The 18428-nt window shown below is 46.8% G+C and overlaps 1 protein-coding gene across 1 annotated transcript in view; it reads left to right on the top strand.

Annotated features, from left to right (window-relative positions):
- Positions 1-1435: 1435 nt before the first annotated feature.
- Positions 1436-18428, top strand: part of LOC110512130 (2-hydroxyacylsphingosine 1-beta-galactosyltransferase) — a 200695-nt gene continuing 183702 nt past the window's right edge. The window contains exon 1 of the mRNA XM_036971969.1: positions 1436-1498. The gene's annotated coding sequence lies outside the window, so the exon portion shown is untranslated. The remainder of the gene's footprint in view (positions 1499-18428) is intronic.

The following is an 18428-nucleotide window of genomic DNA, read 5'->3' as shown; positions in this document are numbered from 1 at the left end:
AGAGAACCTGAGATGAAGCCTAGAACATGGACACACCAGAAAGAGAACCTGAGATGAAGCTTAGAACATGGACACACCAAAAAGAGAACCTGAGATGAAGCCTAGAACATGGACACACCAGAAAGAGAACCTGAGATGAAGCCTAGAACATGGACACACCAGAAAGAGAACCTGAGATGAAGCTTAGAACATGGACACACCAGAAAGAGAACCTGAGATGAAGCCTAGAACATGGACACACCAGAAAGAGAACCTGAGATGAAGCCTAGAACATGGACACACCAGAAAGAGAACCTGAGATGAAGCCTAGAACATGGACAAAGGAACTGAGTCGTTGTGGCATCTTCTGTGATTGGCTATGACACTTTAAGTGTTCCGCATCCCTCCACCTCAGCAGAGGGAACTAGTTCATAAACACACACACACACGCACACACCCCACTATGTAACCTGGACCATTACAGTAGTGAGTCACTGAGTCACCATTGTAACCAATGCTGGGTTAAAGAGTTGACCAATGGCAGGGAACAATCATTGTTCTATCTTAACCAATGCTAGCCAGCCTCTAGGCTGTCTATTGGCACACAATGGAAATGTACCTATTAGCACGCTAAGCTACTAACAATGAAAATGTACCTATTTGTACGCTAAGCTAATAACAATGGCATTATACCTATTAGCACGCTAAGCTAATAACAATTAAAATATACCTATTAGCATGCTAAGCTAATAACAATGAAAATGTACCTCTTTGCACGCTAAGCTAATAACAATGGAATTATACCTATTAGCACGCTAAGCTAATAACAATGGAATTATACCTATTAGCACGCTAAGCTAATGACAATGAAAATATACCTATTAGCATGCTAAGCTAATAACAATAGAAATAGCCCTATCTAGAAGGAAGAGACAGTACAGGTGCATCAAAGCTTGGACAGAGAGACTGAAAAACACTCTGTCTCAAGGCCAGCAGACCTGTAAATAGTCACCACTAGCCAGCCTCCGCCCAGCACCCTACCCTGAACTATAGTCTCTGTTACTAGCAGGCTACCACCCAGTCAGTGCTGGGAGGTGTGTCTTTCACCTCTGCCAGCCAATCAGCAGTCAGTGCTGCTGGGAGGTGTGTCTTTCACCTCTGCCAGCCAATCAGCAGTCAGTGCTGCTGGGAGGTGTGTCTTTCACCTCTGCCAGCCAATCAGCAGTCAGTGCTGCTGGGAGGTGTGTCTTTCACTTCTGCCAGCCAATCAGCAGTCAGTGCTGCTGGGAGGTGTGTCTTTCACTAATGCCAGCCAATCAGCAGTCAGTGCTGCTGGGAGGTGTGTCTTTCACCTCTGCCAGCCAATCATCAGTCAGTGCTGCTGGGAGGTGTGTCTTTCACCTCTGCTCGGCATTTAGTGTTATTGATCTTCAGTCTCTGCTGTTTTCTCAGCAGCAGCTACAAGCTGTCAAGCGGTGGTGTTGTCACCAAGACGGTCTGCCAAGTTTTTCAAGGAAAGGTAGGAGGGCTTCACACCACTCTGTCACTTGAATATCTTACCTAGTTATTCAAGGAAAGGTAGGAGGACTTCACACCACTCTGTCACTTGATTATCTTACTTTGATATCCAAGGAAGGGTAGGAGGGCTTCACACCACTCGGTCACTTGATTATCTTACCTTGTTATTCAAGGAAAGGAAGGAGGGCTTCACACCACTCTGTCACTTGATTATCTTACCTAGTTATTTACAGATTCTCATTTCGCTCTTTTGTAGCTTCGTCAACAATATGTATGTTTTCTCTACCTGTTCGCTCCTCTCAATGTAGGTTTTACAGATTACCTCCGCTATGTTGGCCGCAACCCTTCTAATTTAGTGCACCCTGCGCCAAACAACCCAGGTGGAACTTCTGGTCTCTTGCAGCGCTTGGAACATCTGATCTGTGGTCAGAAAGGCTCAGTTCATCTCAGCCTAATGTTGCCCTCAACGAAACAGAGGTGTTGTTTCTCCTGGGGAAGGCCTGCTAGCTCCATGACCTCTATCCCGGTTGACTACTTAATGGTGTAGCCCTTCCCAGAGTGTAAAAGAACCTTTGTGTAATCCTGGACAACATCCTGTCGTTCTCTGCAAACATCAAATCAGTGACTCGTTCCTGCAGGTTTGAGCTCTACAGCATCCGTAGAGAACGAACCTACCTCACACAGGAAGAGGAACATCCGTAGAGTACGACCCAACCTCACACAGGAAGTGGAGCAGGTCCTACTCCAGGCATTCGTCATTTCCTGTTTAGACTACTGCAACTTTCGTTTGACTGAGTTCCCCTGCTTGTGCCGTCAAACTGATCCAGAATGCTGCAGCCCGCCTGGTTGTCAACCTTCCCAAGTTCTCTCATGTCACCCCACTCCTCCACACAATCCATTGGCTTCCAGTCGAAGCTCACATAATCTTCAAGACCCTTGGTGCTTACCTACAGAGCAGAAAGAGGACCTGCCCCTTCCTACCTTCAGGCTATGCTCAAACCTCTGGTCTCTAGGCCCTCCCACCTCTACGGGAGGGCAGATCCCAATCAGCCCAGGCCAATCAGCCCAGTTCAAGCTCTTCTCTGTCCTGGCATCCCAATCAGCCCAGTCCAAACTCTTCTCTGTCCTGGCATCCCAATCAGCCCAGTCCAAACCCTTCTCTGTCCTGGCATCCCAATCAGCCCAGTCCAAGCCCTTCTCTGTCCTGGCATCCCAATCAGCCCAGTTCAAACTCTTCTCTGTCCTGGCATCCCAATCAGCCCAGTCCAAGCTCTTCTCTGTTCTGGCATCCCAATCAGCCCAGTCCAAGCTCTTCTCTGTCCTGGCATCCCAATCAGCCCAGTCCAAACTCTTCTCTGTCCTGGCATCCCAATCAACCCAGTTCAAACTCTTCTCTGTCCTGGCATCCCAATCAGCCCAGTCCAAACTCTTCTCTGTCCTGGCATCCCAATCAGCCCAGTCCAAGCCCTTCTCTGTCCTGGCATCCCAATCAGCCCAGTTCAAACTCTTCTCTGTCCTGGCATCCCAATCAGCCCAGTCCAAACTCTTCTCTGTCCTGGCATCCCAATCAACCCAGTTCAAACTCTTCTCTGTCCTGGCATCCCAATCAGCCCAGTCCAAGCCCTTCTCTGTCCTGGCATCCCAATCAGCCCAGTTCAAACTCTTCTCTGTCCTGGCATCCCAATCAGCCCAGTCCAAGCTCTTCTCTGTCCTGGCATCCCAATCAGCCCAGTCCAAGCCCTTCTCTGTCCTGGCATCCCAATCAGCCCAGTTCAAACTCTTCTCTGTCCTGGCATCCCAATCAGCCCAGTCCAAACTCTTCTCTGTCCTGGCATCCCAATCAACCCAGTTCAAACTCTTCTCTGTCCTGGCATCCCAATCAGCCCAGTCCAAGCCCTTCTCTGTCCTGGCATCCCAATCAGCCCAGTTCAAACTCTTCTCTGTCCTGGCATCCCAATCAGCCCAGTCCAATCAGCCCAGTCCAAGCTCTTCTCTGTCCTGGCATCCCAATCAGCCCAGTCCAATCAGCCCAGTCCAAGCTCTTCTCTGTCCTGGCATCCCAATCAGCCCAGTCCAAGCCCTTCTCTGTCCTGGCATCCCAATCAGCCCAGTTCAAACTCTTCTCTGTCCTGGCATCCCAATCAGCCCAGTCCAATCAGCCCAGTCCAAGCTCTTCTCTGTCCTGGCATCCCAATCAGCCCAGTCCAAACTCTTCTCTGTCCTGGCATCCCAATCAGCCCAGTCCAAGCCCTTCTCTGTCCTGGCATCCCAATCAGCCCAGTCCAATCAGCCCAGTCCAAGCTCTTCTCTGTCCTGGCATCCCAATCAGACCAGTCCAATCAGCCCAGTCCAAGCTCTTCTCTGTCCTGGCATCCCAATCAGCCCAGTCCAAACTCTTCTCTGTCCTGGCATCCCAATCAGCCCAGTCCAATCAGCCCAGTCCAAGCTCTTCTCTGTCCTGGCATCCCAATCAGCCCAGTCCAAACTCTTCTCTGTCCTGGCATCCCAATCAACCCAGTTCAAACTCTTCTCTGTCCTGGCATCCCAATCAGCCCAGTCCAAACTCTTCTCTGTCCTGGCATCCCAATCAGCCCAGTCCAAGCCCTTCTCTGTCCTGGCATCCCAATCAGCCCAGTTCAAACTCTTCTCTGTCCAGGCATCCCAATCAACCCAGTTTAAACTCTTCTCTGTCCTGGCATCCCAATCAGCCCAGTCCAAGCCCTTCTCTGTCCTGGCATCCCAATCAGCCCAGTTCAAACTCTTCTCTGTCCTGGCATCCCAATCAGCCCAGTCCAATCAGCCCAGTCCAAGCTCTTCTCTGTCCTGGCATCCCAATCAGCCCAGTCCAAACTCTTCTCTGTCCTGGCATCCCAATCAGCCCAGTCCAAGCCCTTCTCTGTCCTGGCATCCCAATCAGCCCAGTCCAAGCCCTTCTCTGTCCTGGCATCCCAATCAGCCCAGTTCAAACTCTTCTCTGTCCTGGCATCCCAATCAGCCCAGTCCAATCAGCCCAGTCCAAGCTCTTCTCTGTCCTGGCATCCCAATCAGCCCAGTCCAAACTCTTCTCTGTCCTGGCATCCCAATCAGCCCAGTCCAAGCCCTTCTCTGTCCTGGCATCCCAATCAGCCCAGTCCAATCAGCCCAGTCCAAGCTCTTCTCTGTCCTGGCATCCCAATCAGCCCAGTCCAAACTCTTCTCTGTCCTGGCATCCCAATCAGCCCAGTCCAATCAGCCCAGTCCAAGCTCTTCTCTGTCCTGGCATCCCAATCAGCCCAGTCCAAACTCTTCTCTGTCCTGGCATCCCAATCAGCCCAGTCCAATCAGCCCAGTCCAAGCTCTTCTCTGTCCTGGCATCCCAATCAGCCCAGTCCAAACTCTTCTCTGTCCTGGCATCCCAATCAGCCCAGTCCAAGCAAATCTCTGTCCTGGCATCCCAATCAGCCCAGTCCAATCAACCCAGTCCAAGCTCTTCTCTGTCCTGGCATCCCAATCAGCCCAGTCCAAACTCTTCTCTGTCCTGGCATCCCAATCAGCCCAGTCCAATCAGCCCAGTCCAAGCTCTTCTCTGTCCTGGCGTCCCAATCAGCCCAGTCCAATCAGCAAAGTCCAAGCTCTTCTCTGTCCTGGCATCCCAATCAGCCCAGTCCAAACTCTTCTCTGTCCTGGCATCCCAATCAACCCAGTTCAAACTCTTCTCTGTCCTGGCATCCCAATCAGCCCAGTCCAAGCCCTTCTCTGTCCTGGCATCCCAATCAGCCCAGTTCAAACTCTTCTCTGTCCTGGCATCCCAATCAGCCCAGTCCAATCAGCCCAGTCCAAGCTCTTCTCTGTCCTGGCATCCCAATCAGCCCAGTCCAAACTCTTCTCTGTCCTGGCATCCCAATCAGCCCAGTCCAAGCCCTTCTCTGTCCTGGCATCCCAATCAGCCCAGTCCAATCAGCCCAGTCCAAGCTCTTCTCTGTCCTGGCATCCCAATCAGCCCAGTCCAAGCCCTTCTCTGTCCTGGCATCCCAATCAGCCCAGTTCAAACTCTTCTCTGTCCTGGCATCCCAATCAGCCCAGTCCAATCAGCCCAGTCCAAGCTCTTCTCTGTCCTGGCATCCCAATCAGCCCAGTCCAAGCCCTTCTCTGTCCTGGCATCCCAATCAGCCCAGTCCAAACTCTTCTCTGTCCTGGCATCCCAATCAACCCAGTTCAAACTCTTCTCTGTCCTGGCATCCCAATCAGCCCAGTCCAAGCCCTTCTCTGTCCTGGCATCCCAATCAGCCCAGTTCAAACTCTTCTCTGTCCTGGCATCCCAATCAGCCCAGTCCAATCAGCCCAGTCCAAGCTCTTCTCTGTCCTGGCATCCCAATCAGCCCAGTCCAAACTCTTCTCTGTCCTGGCATCCCAATCAGCCCAGTCCAAGCCCTTCTCTGTCCTGGCATCCCAATCAGCCCAGTCCAATCAGCCCAGTCCAAGCTCTTCTCTGTCCTGGCATCCCAATCAGCCCAGTCCAAACTCTTCTCTGTCCTGGCATCCCAATCAGCCCAGTCCAATCAGCCCAGTCCAAGCTCTTCTCTGTCCTGGCATCCCAATCAGCCCAGTTCAAACTCTTCTCTGTCCTGGCATCCCAATCAGCCCAGTCCAATCAGCCCAGTCCAAGCTCTTCTCTGTCCTGGCATCCCAATCAGCCCAGTCCAAACTCTTCTCTGTCCTGGCATCCCAATCAGCCCAGTCCAAGCCCTTCTCTGTCCTGGCATCCCAATCAGCCCAGTCCAATCAGCCCAGTCCAAGCTCTTCTCTGTCCTGGCATCCCAATCAGCCCAGTCCAAACTCTTCTCTGTCCTGGCATCCCAATCAGCCCAGTCCAATCAGCCCAGTCCAAGCTCTTCTCTGTCCTGGCATCCCAATCAGCCCAGTCCAAACTCTTCTCTGTCCTGGCATCCCAATCAGCCCAGTCCAAACTCTTCTCTGTCCTGGCATCCCAATCAGCCCAGTCCAATCAGCCCAGTCCAAGCTCTTCTCTGTCCTGGCATCCCAATCAGCCCAGTCCAAACTCTTCTCTGTCCTGGCATCCCAATCAGCCCAGTCCAAGCAAATCTCTGTCCTGGCATCCCAATCAGCCCAGTCCAATCAACCCAGTCCAAGCTCTTCTCTGTCCTGGCATCCCAATCAGCCCAGTCCAAACTCTTCTCTGTCCTGGCATCCCAATCAGCCCAGTCCAATCAGCCCAGTCCAAGCTCTTCTCTGTCCTGGCGTCCCAATCAGCCCAGTCCAATCAGCAAAGTCCAAACCCTTCTCTGTCCTGCTTACGCACAAAATCAGGACAACGAAGTCCATCTTTCATCTGTCCAAAACATCTGAAAGCTCTTTGAAGAAGGTATCTTAAAAATAACTCTTACGGTGCACTCTTTTCTTTTATTACTGAATTTGCTGATAAATACTCTGTAGTTGATTCAATGTTTAGTTGTCTCACCTAGCTATCTGAATATACTAACTACTGTGATATGTGGTTGTCTCACCTAGCTATATGAATATACTAACTACTGTGATATGTGGTTGTCCACCTAGATATCTGAATATACTAACTACTGTGATATGTGGTTGTCTCACCTAGCTATCTGAATATACTAACTACTGTGATATATGGTTGTCTCACCTAGCTATCTGAAGATGAATATACTAACTACTGTGATATTTGGTTGTCTCACCTAGCTATCTGAATATACTAACTACTGTGATATGTGGTTGTCTCACCTAGCTATCTGAATATACTAACTACTGTGATATATGGTTGTCTCACCTAGCTATCTGAAGATGAATATACTAACTACTGTGATATGTGGTTGTCTCACCTAGCTATCTGAAGATGAATATACTAACTACTGTGATATGTGGTTGTCTCACCTAGCTATCTGAAGATGAATATACTAACTACTGTGATATTTGGTTGTCTCACCTAGCTATCTGAATATACTAACTACTGTTATATGTGGTTGTCCCAACTAGCTATCTGAATATACTAACTACTGTGATATGTGGTTGTCTCACCTAGCTATCTGATTATACTAACTACTGTGATATGTGGTTGTCTCACCTAGCTATCTGAATATACTAACTACTGTTATATGTGGTTGTCCCAACTAGCTATCTGAATATACTAACTACTGTGATATGTGGTTGTCTCACCTAGCTATCTGATTATACTAACTACTGTGATATGTGGTTGTCTCACCTAGCTATCTGAATATACTAACTACTGTGATATGTGGTTGTCTCACCTAGCTATCTGAATATACTAACTACTGTGATATGTGGTTGTCCACCTAGCTATCTGAAGATGAATATACTAACTACTGTGATATGTGGTTGTCCACCTAGCTATCTGAAGATTAATATACTAACTACTGTGATATGTGGTTGTCCACTTAGCTATCTGAATATACTAACTACTGTGATGTGCGGTTGTCCACCTAGCTATCTGAATATACTAACTACTGGGATATGTGGTTGTCCTACCTAGCTATCTGAATATACTAACTACTGTGATATGTGGTTGTCTCACCTAACTATCTGAATATACTAACTACTGTGATATGTGGTTGTCTCACCTAACTATCTGAATATACTAACTACTGTGATATGTGGTTGTCCCACCTAGCTATCTGAATATACTAACTACTGTGATATGTGGTTGTCTCACCTAGCTATCTGAATATACTAACTACTGTGATATGTGGTTGTCTCACCTAGCTATCTGAATATACTAACTACTGTGATATGTGGTTGTCTCACCTAGCTATCTGAATATACTAACTACTGTGATATGTGGTTGTCTCACCTAGCTATCTGAATATACTAACTACTGTGATATGTGGTTGTCTCACCTAGCTATCTGAATATACTAACTACTGTGATATGTGGTTGTCCACCTAGCTATCTGAATATACTAACTACTGAGATATGTGATTGTCTCATCTAGCTACTCCATTATCTCCTTCAATACCTCCCCTATATCTGGACTCCATTACCTCCCCTATACCTGGACTCCATTACCTCCCCTATACCTGGAATCCATTACCTCCCCTATATCTGGACTCCATTATCTCATTCAATACCTCCCCTATATCTGGACTCCATTACCTCCCCTATACCTGGAATCCATTACCCCCCTATATCTGGACTCCTCTACCTCCCCTATATCTGGACTCCATTACCACCCCTATACCTTTAATCCATTACCTCCCCTATATCTGGACTCCATTATCTCCTTCAGTACCTCCCCTATATCTGGACTCCATTACCCCACTCATTACCTCCCCTATACCTAGAATACATTACCTCCCCTATATCTGGAACTCCATTATCTCCCCTATATCTGGACTCCATTGCCTCCCCTATATCTGGACTCCATTACCTCCCCTATATCTGGACTCCATTGCCTCCCCTATACCTGGAATCCATTAACTCCCCTATATCTGGACTCCATTACCACACTCATTACCTCCCCTATATCTGGACCCTATTACCTCCCTCATTACCTCACCTATATCTGGACTCCATTACCTCCCCATATATCTGGACTCCATTATCTCCCTCATTACCTCCCCTATATCTGGACTCCATTACCCTCCTCATTACCTCCCCTATATCTGGACTCCATTACCTCCCATATATCTGGACTACATTTCTTCCCCGACATCTGGACTCCATTACCCTCCTCATTACCTCCCCTATATCTGGACTCCATTACCTCCCCTACATCTGGACTCCATTATCCTCCTCATTACCTCCCCTATATCTGGACTCCATTACCTCCCCTACATCTGGACTCCATTACCCTCCTCATTACCTCCCCTATATCTGGACTCCATTACCTCCCCTACATCTGGACTCCATTACCCTCCTCTTTACCTCCCCTATATCTGGACTCCATTGCCCTCCTCATTACCTCCCCTATATCTGGACTCCATTACCCTCCTCATTACCTCCCCAATATCTGGCACTCCATTACCCTCCTCATTACCTCCCCAATATCTGGCACTCCATTACCCTCCTCATTACCTCCCCAATATCTGGCACTCCATTACCCTCCTCATTACCTCCCCAATATCTGGCACTCCATTACCCTCCTCATTACCTCCCCAATATCTGGCACTCCATTACCCTCCTCATTACCTCCCCTATATCTGGCACTCCATTAGAATCCCAGAATATACGTTACACACACACCTCTGAACTGGGACAATTTTGAACAGCCGGAAATGCTACAGAACATAACGCTGGGAAGAAATGTAAACGAGATCTGTCTGTTTGTCTGTGTGTCTGTTTGTCTGTGTGTCTGTGTGCACGCATAGCCCCGTAGGCCCCTAAGTGGTGAGTATTTATAGTGTGTCTGGGGGGAAACCAGGGTTATCAGAGAACCTGCTAATGGACCACTGGACAGGAAACATTCACAACCATGTACCTAGACAGACACACACACACACACACACACAAACACACGCACAGATATATACTAACATTCAAAAGTTTGGGGTCACTATCCTTGTTGTTCAAAGAAAAGCAACATTTTTTGTTCATTAAAATAAAATCAAATTGATCAGAAATACAGTGTAGACATTGTTAATGTTGTAAATGACTGTTGTAGCTGGAAACGGCTGATTTTTTATGGAATATCTACATAGGCGTACAGAGGCCCATTATCAGCAACCATCACTCCTGTGTTCCAATGGCACGTTGTGTTAGCTAATCCAAGTTTATAATTTTAAAAGGCTGATTGATCATTAGAAAACCATTTTGCTATTACGTTAGCACAGATGAAAACTGTTCTGATTAAGTAGTAACACAAACTGGTGTAAACCAGGAGATAGATGGTAGTAACCTGGTGTAAACCAGGAGATAGATGGTAGTAACCAGGTGTAAACCAGGTGATATATGGTAGTAACCTGGTGTAAACCAGGAGGTAGCTGGTAGTAACCTGGTGTAAACCAGGTTATAGATGGTATTAACCTGGTGTAAACCAGGAGATAGATGGTAGTAACCAGATGATAGATGGTAGTAACCAGATGATAGATGATAGTAACCTGGTGATAGATGGTAGTAACCTGGTGTAAACCAGGAGATATATGGTAGTAACCATATAGATGGTAGTAACCAGATAGATGGTAGTAACCTGGTGATAGATGGTAGTAACCTGGTGTAAACCTGGAGATAGATGGTAGTAACCTGGTGTAAACCTGGAGATAGATGGTAGTAACCTGGTGATAGATGGTAGTAACCTGGTGTAAACCAGGAGATAGATGGTAGTAACCAGATAGATGGTAATAACCTGGTGATAGATGGTAGTAACCTGGTGTAAACCAGGAGATAGATGGTAGTAACCTGGTGATAGATGGTAGTAACCTGGTGTAAACCAGGAGATATATGGTAGTAACTAGGTGTAAAGCAGGAGATAGATGGTAGTAACCTGGTGTAAACCAGGTGATAGATGGAGGTAACCTGGTGTAAACCAGGTGATAGATGGTAGTAACCAGGTGTAAAGCAGGAGATAGATGGTAGTAACCTGGTGTAAACCAGGTGATAGATGGTAGTAACCAGGTATAAACCAGGAGATAGATGGTAATAACCTGGTGTAAACCAGGTTATAGATGGTAGTAACCATATAGATGGTAGTAACCAGATAGATGGTAGTAACCTGGTGTAAAGCAGGAGATCGATGGAGGTAACCTGGTGTAAACCAGGTGATAGATGGTAGTAACCAGGTGTAAAGCAGGAGATAGATGGAGGTAACCTGGTGTAAACCAGGAGGTAGCTGGTAGTAACCTGGTGTAAACCAGGTTATAGATGGTATTAACCTGGTGTAAACCAGGAGATAGATGGTAGTAACCAGATGATAGATGGTAGTAACCAGATGATAGATGATAGTAACCTGGTGATAGATGATAGTAACCTGGTGTAAACCAGGAGATATATGGTAGTAACCATATAGATGGTAGTAACCAGATAGATGGTAGTAACCTGGTGATAGATGGTAGTAACCTGGTGTAAACCTGGAGATAGATGGTAGTAACCTGGTGTAAACCTGGAGATAGATGGTAGTAACCTGGTGATAGATGGTAGTAACCTGGTGTAAACCAGGAGATAGATGGTAGTAACCAGATAGATGGTAATAACCTGGTGATAGATGGTAGTAACCTGGTGTAAACCAGGAGATAGATGGTAGTAACCTGGTGATAGATGGTAGTAACCTGGTGTAAACCAGGAGATATATGGTAGTAACTAGGTGTAAAGCAGGAGATAGATGGTAGTAACCTGGTGTAAACCAGGAGATATATGGTAGTAACCATATAGATGGTAGTAACCAGATAGATGGTAATAACCTGGTGATAGATGGTAGTAACCTGGTGTAAACCAGGAGATAGATGGTAGTAACCTGGTGATAGATGGTAGTAACCTGGTGTAAACCAGGAGATATATGGTAGTAACTAGGTGTAAAGCAGGAGATAGATGGTAGTAACCTGGTGTAAACCAGGTGATAGATGGAGGTAACCTGGTGTAAACCAGGTGATAGATGGTAGTAACCAGGTGTAAAGCAGGAGATAGATGGTAGTAACCTGGTGTAAACCAGGTGATAGATGGTAGTAACCAGGTATAAACCAGGAGATAGATGGTAATAACCTGGTGTAAACCAGGTTATAGATGGTAGTAACCATATAGATGGTAGTAACCAGATAGATGGTAGTAACCTGGTGTAAAGCAGGAGATCGATGGAGGTAACCTGGTGTAAACCAGGTGATAGATGGTAGTAACCAGGTGTAAAGCAGGAGATAGATGGAGGTAACCTGGTGTAAACCAGGAGGTAGCTGGTAGTAACCTGGTGTAAACCAGGTTATAGATGGTATTAACCTGGTGTAAACCAGGAGATAGATGGTAGTAACCAGATGATAGATGGTAGTAACCAGATGATAGATGATAGTAACCTGGTGATAGATGGTAGTAACCTGGTGTAAATCAGGGGATATATGGTAGCAACCATATAGATGGTAGTAACCAGATAGATGGTAGTAACCTGGTGATAGATGGTAGTAACCTGGTGTAAACCTGGAGATAGATGGTAGTAACCTGGTGTAAACCTGGAGATAGATGGTAGTAACCTGGTGATAGATGGTAGTAACCTGGTGTAAACCAGGAGATAGATGGTAGTAACCAGATAGATGGTAATAACCTGGTGATAGATGGTAGTAACCTGGTGTAAACCAGGAGATAGATGGTAGTAACCTGGTGATAGATGGTAGTAACCTGGTGTAAACCAGGAGATATATGGTAGTAACTAGGTGTAAAGCAGGAGATAGATGGTAGTAACCTGGTGTAAACCAGGAGATATATGGTAGTAACCATATAGATGGTAGTAACCAGATAGATGGTAATAACCTGGTGATAGATGGTAGTAACCTGGTGTAAACCAGGAGATAGATGGTAGTAACCTGGTGATAGATGGTAGTAACCTGGTGTAAACCAGGAGATATATGGTAGTAACTAGGTGTAAAGCAGGAGATAGATGGTAGTAACCTGGTGTAAACCAGGTGATAGATGGAGGTAACCTGGTGTAAACCAGGTGATAGATGGTAGTAACCAGGTGTAAAGCAGGAGATAGATGGTAGTAACCTGGTGTTAACCAGGTGATAGATGGTAGTAACCAGGTATAAACCAGGAGATAGATGGTAATAACCTGGTGTAAACCAGGTTATAGATGGTAGTAACCATATAGATGGTAGTAACCAGATAGATGGTAGTAACCTGGTGTAAAGCAGGAGATCGATAGAGGTAACCTGGTGTAAACCAGGTGATAGATGGTAGTAAGCAGGTGTAAAGCAGGAGATAGATGGAGGTAACCTGGTGTAAACCAGGAGATAGATGGTAGTAACCAGGTGTATACCAGGAGATAGATGGTAGTAACCTGGTGTAAACCAGGTGATATATGGTAGTAACCTGGTGTAAACCAGGTGATAAATGGTATTAACCTGGTGTAAACCAGGGGATAGATGGTAGTAACCAGGTGTAAACCAGGGGATAGATGGTAGTAACCAGATAGATGGTAGTAACCTGGTGTAAACCAGGTGATATATGGTAGTAACCTGGTGTAAACCAGGAAATTAATGGTAGTAACCTGGTGTAAACCAGGTGATATATGGTAGTAACCTGGTGTAAACCAGGTGATAGATGGTAGTAACCAGGTGTAAACCAGGAGATAGATGGTAGTAACCTGGTGTAAACTAGATGATGGATGGTAGTAACCTGGTGATAGATGGTAGTAACCTGGTGTAAACAAGGAGATAGATGGTAGTAACCAGGTGTATACCAGGAGAAAGATGGTAGTAACCTGGTGTAAACCAGGAAATTAATGGTAGTAAACCTGGTGATAGATGGTAGTAACCTGGTGTTAACCAGGTGATAGATGGTAGTAACCTGGTGATAGATGGTAGTAACCTGGTGTAAACCTGGTGATAGATGGTAGTAACCAGGTGATAGATGATAGTAACCTGGTGATAGATGGTAGTAACCGGGTGTAAACCAGGTGATAGATGGTAGTAACCAGGTGTAAACCAGGTGATAGATGGTAGTAACCTGGTGTAAACCAGGAGATAGATGGTAGTAACCAGGTGTAAACCAGGTGATATATGGTAGTAACCAGGTGTAGACCAGGTGATAGATGGTAGTAACCTGGTGTAAACCAGGAGATAGATGGTAGTAACCTGGTGTAAACCAGGTGATAGATGGTAGTAACCTGGTGATAGATGGTAGTAACCTGGTGTAAACCAGGATATAGATGGTAGTAACCTGTTGTAAACCAGGTGATAGATGGTAGTAACCAGGTGTAAACCAGGTGATAGATGGTAGTAACCTGGTGTAAACCAGGTGATAGATGGTAGTAACCTGGTGTAAACCAGGTGATAGATGGTAGTAACCTGGTGTAAACCAGGTGATAGATGGTAGTAACCTGGTGTAAACCAGGTGATAGATGGTAGTAACCGGGTGTAAACCAGGTGATAGATGGTAGTAACCGGGTGTAAACCAGGTGATAGATGGTAGTAACCTGGTGTAAACCAGGAGATAGATGGTAGTAACCAGGTGTAAACCAGGTGATATATGGTAGTAACCAGGTGTAGACCAGGTGATAGATGGTAGTAACCAGGTGTAAACCAGGAGATAGATTTGTGTGGTAATGCATTGAGAAACAAAGTAGTGGCAGGTAGACGAGTGTAGAGAGGGAACTTATTTTACGAGGTCGGAGGAGAGAGAGACGGAGAGAGGGAGATGAACTGTGAGCGAGGTGGAAGGAGTGAGAGAGCGATGGAGGAAGAGAGAGAATGAGAGATAGATGGGGGGGGGCAAATTGGGAGAGATTGAGGGTGGGAGAGATTGGGAGAGAAAGAGAGGGGAGGCCCTTGATTTGCTTACTCTGTGAACCACTAATACAAAACTCTCACAGCTGACAGGATGTCGATTTGGACGGGAGAGAAAATATGATCACACACCTCACCAGGCCAACTGCACCTGTACTCCATAAATCACCCTGGTGATAGATGGTAGTAACCAGATAGCCAGGCCAACTGCACCTGTACTCCATAAATCAGCCTGGTGATAGATGGTAGTAACCAGATAGCCAGGCCAACTGCACCTGTTCTCCATAAATCAGCCTGGTGATAGATGGTAGTAACCAGATAGCCAGGCCAACTGCACCTGTTCTCCATAAATCAGCCTGGTGATAGATGGTAGTAACCAGATAGCCAGGCCAACTGCACCTGCACTCCATAAATCAGCCTGGTGATAGATGGTAGTAACCAGATAGCCAGGCCAACTGCACCTGTACTCCATAAATCAGCCTGGTGATAGATGGTAGTAACCAGATAGCCAGGCCAACTGCACCTGTTCTCCATAAATCAGCCTGGTGATAGATGGTAGTAACCAGATAGCCAGGCCAACTGCACCTGTACTCCATAAATCAGCCTGGTGATAGATGGTAGTAACCAGATAGCCAGGCCAACTGCACCTGTTCTCCATAAATCAGCCTGGTGATAGATGGTAGTAACCAGATAGCCAGGCCAACTGCACCTGTACTCCATAAATCAGCCTGGTGATAGATGGTAGTAACCAGATAGCCAGGCCAACTGCACCTGTACTCCATAAATCAGCCTGGTGATAGATGGTAGTAACCAGATAGCCAGGCCAACTGCACCTGTTCTCCATAAATCAGCCTGGTGATAGATGGTAGTAACCAGATAGCCAGGCCAACTGCACCTGTACTCCATAAATCAGCCTGGTGATAGATGGTAGTAACCAGATAGCCAGGCCAACTGCACCTGCACTCCATAAATCAGCCTGGTGATAGATGGTAGTAACCAGATAGCCAGTTCAACTGCACCTGTACTCCATAAATCATCCTGGTGATAGATGGTAGTAACCAGATAGCCAGGCCAACTGCACCTGCACTCCATAAATCAGCCTGGTGATAGATGGTAGTAACCAGATAGCCAGGCCAACTGCACCTGTTCTCCATAAATCAGCCTGGTGATAGATGGTAGTAACCAGATAGCCAGGCCAACTGCACCTGTTCTCCATAAATCAGCCTGGTGATAGATGGTAGTAACCAGATAGCCAGGCCAACTGCACCTGTACTCCATAAATCAGCCTGGTGATAGATGGTAGTAACCAGATAGCCAGGCCAACTGCACCTGTACTCCATAAATCAGCCTGGTGATAGATGGTAGTAACTAGATAGCCAGGCCAACTGCACCTGTTCTCCATAAATCAGCCTGGTGATAGATGGTAGTAACCAGATAGCCAGGCCAACTGCACCTGTTCTCCATAAATCAGCCTGGTGATAGATGGTAGTAACCAGATAGCCAGGCCAACTGCACCTGTTCTCCATAAATCAGCCTGGTGATAGATGGTAGTAACCAGATAGCCAGGCCAACTGCACCTGTACTCCATAAATCAGCCTGGTGATAGATGGTAGTAACCAGGTAGCCAGGCCAACTGCACCTGCACTCCATAAATCAGCCTGGTGATAGATGGTAGTATCCAGATAGCCAGTTCAACTGCACCTGTACTCCATAAATCATCCTGGTGATAGATGGTAGTAACCAGATAGCCAGGCCAACTGCACCTGCTCTCCATAAATCAGCCTGGTGATAGATGGTAGTAACCAGATAGCCAGGCCAACTGCACCTGCACTCCATAAATCAGCCTGGTGATAGATGGTAGTAACTAGATAGCCAGGCCAACTGAACCTGTACTCCATAAATCAGCCTGGTGATAGATGGTAGTAACCAGATAGCCAGGCCAACTGCACCTGTTCTCCATAAATCAGCCTGGTGATAGATGGTAGTAACCAGATAGCCAGGCCAACTGCACCTGTTCTCCATAAATCATCCTGGTGATAGATGGTAGTAACCAGATAGCCAGGCCAACTGCACCTGTACTCCATAAATCAGCCTGGTGATAGATGGTAGTAACCAGATAGCCAGGCCAACTGCACCTGTACTCCATAAATCAGCCTGGTGATAGATGGTAGTAACTAGATTGCCAGGCCAACTGCACCTGTACTCCATAAATCAGCCTGGTGATAGATGGTAGTAACCAGATAGCCAGGCCAACTGCACCTGTACTCCATCAATCAGCCTGGTGATAGATGGTAGTAACCAGATAGCCAGGCCAACTGCACCTGTTCTCCATAAATCAGCCTGGTGATAGATGGTAGTAACCAGATAGCCAGGCCAACTGCACCTGTACTCCATAAATCAGCCTGGTGATAGATGGTAGTAACCAGATAGCCAGGCCAACTGCACCTGTTCTCCATAAATCAGCCTGGTGATAGATGGTAGTAACCAGATAGCCAGGCCAACTGCACCTGTTCTCCATAAATCAGCCTGGTGATAGATGGTAGTAACCAGATAGCCAGGCCAACTGCACCTGTTCTCCATAAATCAGCCTGGTGATAGATGGTAGTAACCAGATAGCCAGGCCAACTGCACCTGTACTCCATAAATCAGCCTGGTGATAGATGGTAGTAACCAGATAGCCAGGCCAACTGCACCTGCACTCCATAAATCAGCCTGGTGATAGATGGTAGTATCCAGATAGCCAGTTCAACTGCACCTGTACTCCATAAATCAGCCTGGTGATAGATGGTAGTAACCAGATAGCCAGGCCAACTGCACCTGCACTCCATAAATCAGCCTGGTGATAGATGGTAGTAACTAGATAGCCAGGCCAACTGAACCTGTACTCCATAAATCAGCCTGGTGATAGATGGTAGTAACCAGATAGCCAGGCCAACTGCACCTGTACTCCATCAATCAGCCTGGTGATAGATGGTAGTAACCAGATAGCCAGGCCAACTGCACCTGTTCTCCATAAATCAGCCTGGTGATAGATGGTAGTAACCAGATAGCCAGGCCAACTGCACCTGTACTCCATAAATCAGCCTGGTGATAGATGGTAGTAACCAGATAGCCAGGCCAACTGCACCTGTTCTCCATAAATCAGCCTGGTGATAGATGGTAGTAACCAGATAGCCAGGCCAACTGCACCTGTACTCCATAAATCAGCCTGGTGATAGATGGTAGTAACCAGATAGCCAGGCCAACTGCACCTGTACTCCATAAATCAGCCTGGTGATAGATGGTAGTAACCAGATAGCCAGGCCAACTGCACCTGTACTCCATAAATCAGCCTGGTGATAGATGGTAGTAACCAGATAGCCAGGCCAACTGCACCTGTTCTCCGTAAATCAGCCTGGTGATAGATGGTAGTAACCAGATAGCCAGGCCAACTGCACCTGTTCTCCGTAAATCAGCCTGGTGATAGATGGTAGTAACCAGATAGCCAGGCCAACTGCACCTGTTCTCCATAAATCAGCCTGGTGATAGATGGTAGTAACCAGA

This window comes from Oncorhynchus mykiss, unplaced genomic scaffold, assembly GCF_013265735.2.
Source record: "Oncorhynchus mykiss isolate Arlee unplaced genomic scaffold, USDA_OmykA_1.1 un_scaffold_87, whole genome shotgun sequence".
In the NCBI taxonomy this organism is placed as follows: Eukaryota; Metazoa; Chordata; class Actinopteri; order Salmoniformes; family Salmonidae; genus Oncorhynchus; species Oncorhynchus mykiss.
This window is presented reverse-complemented; position numbering and strand designations above follow the sequence as displayed.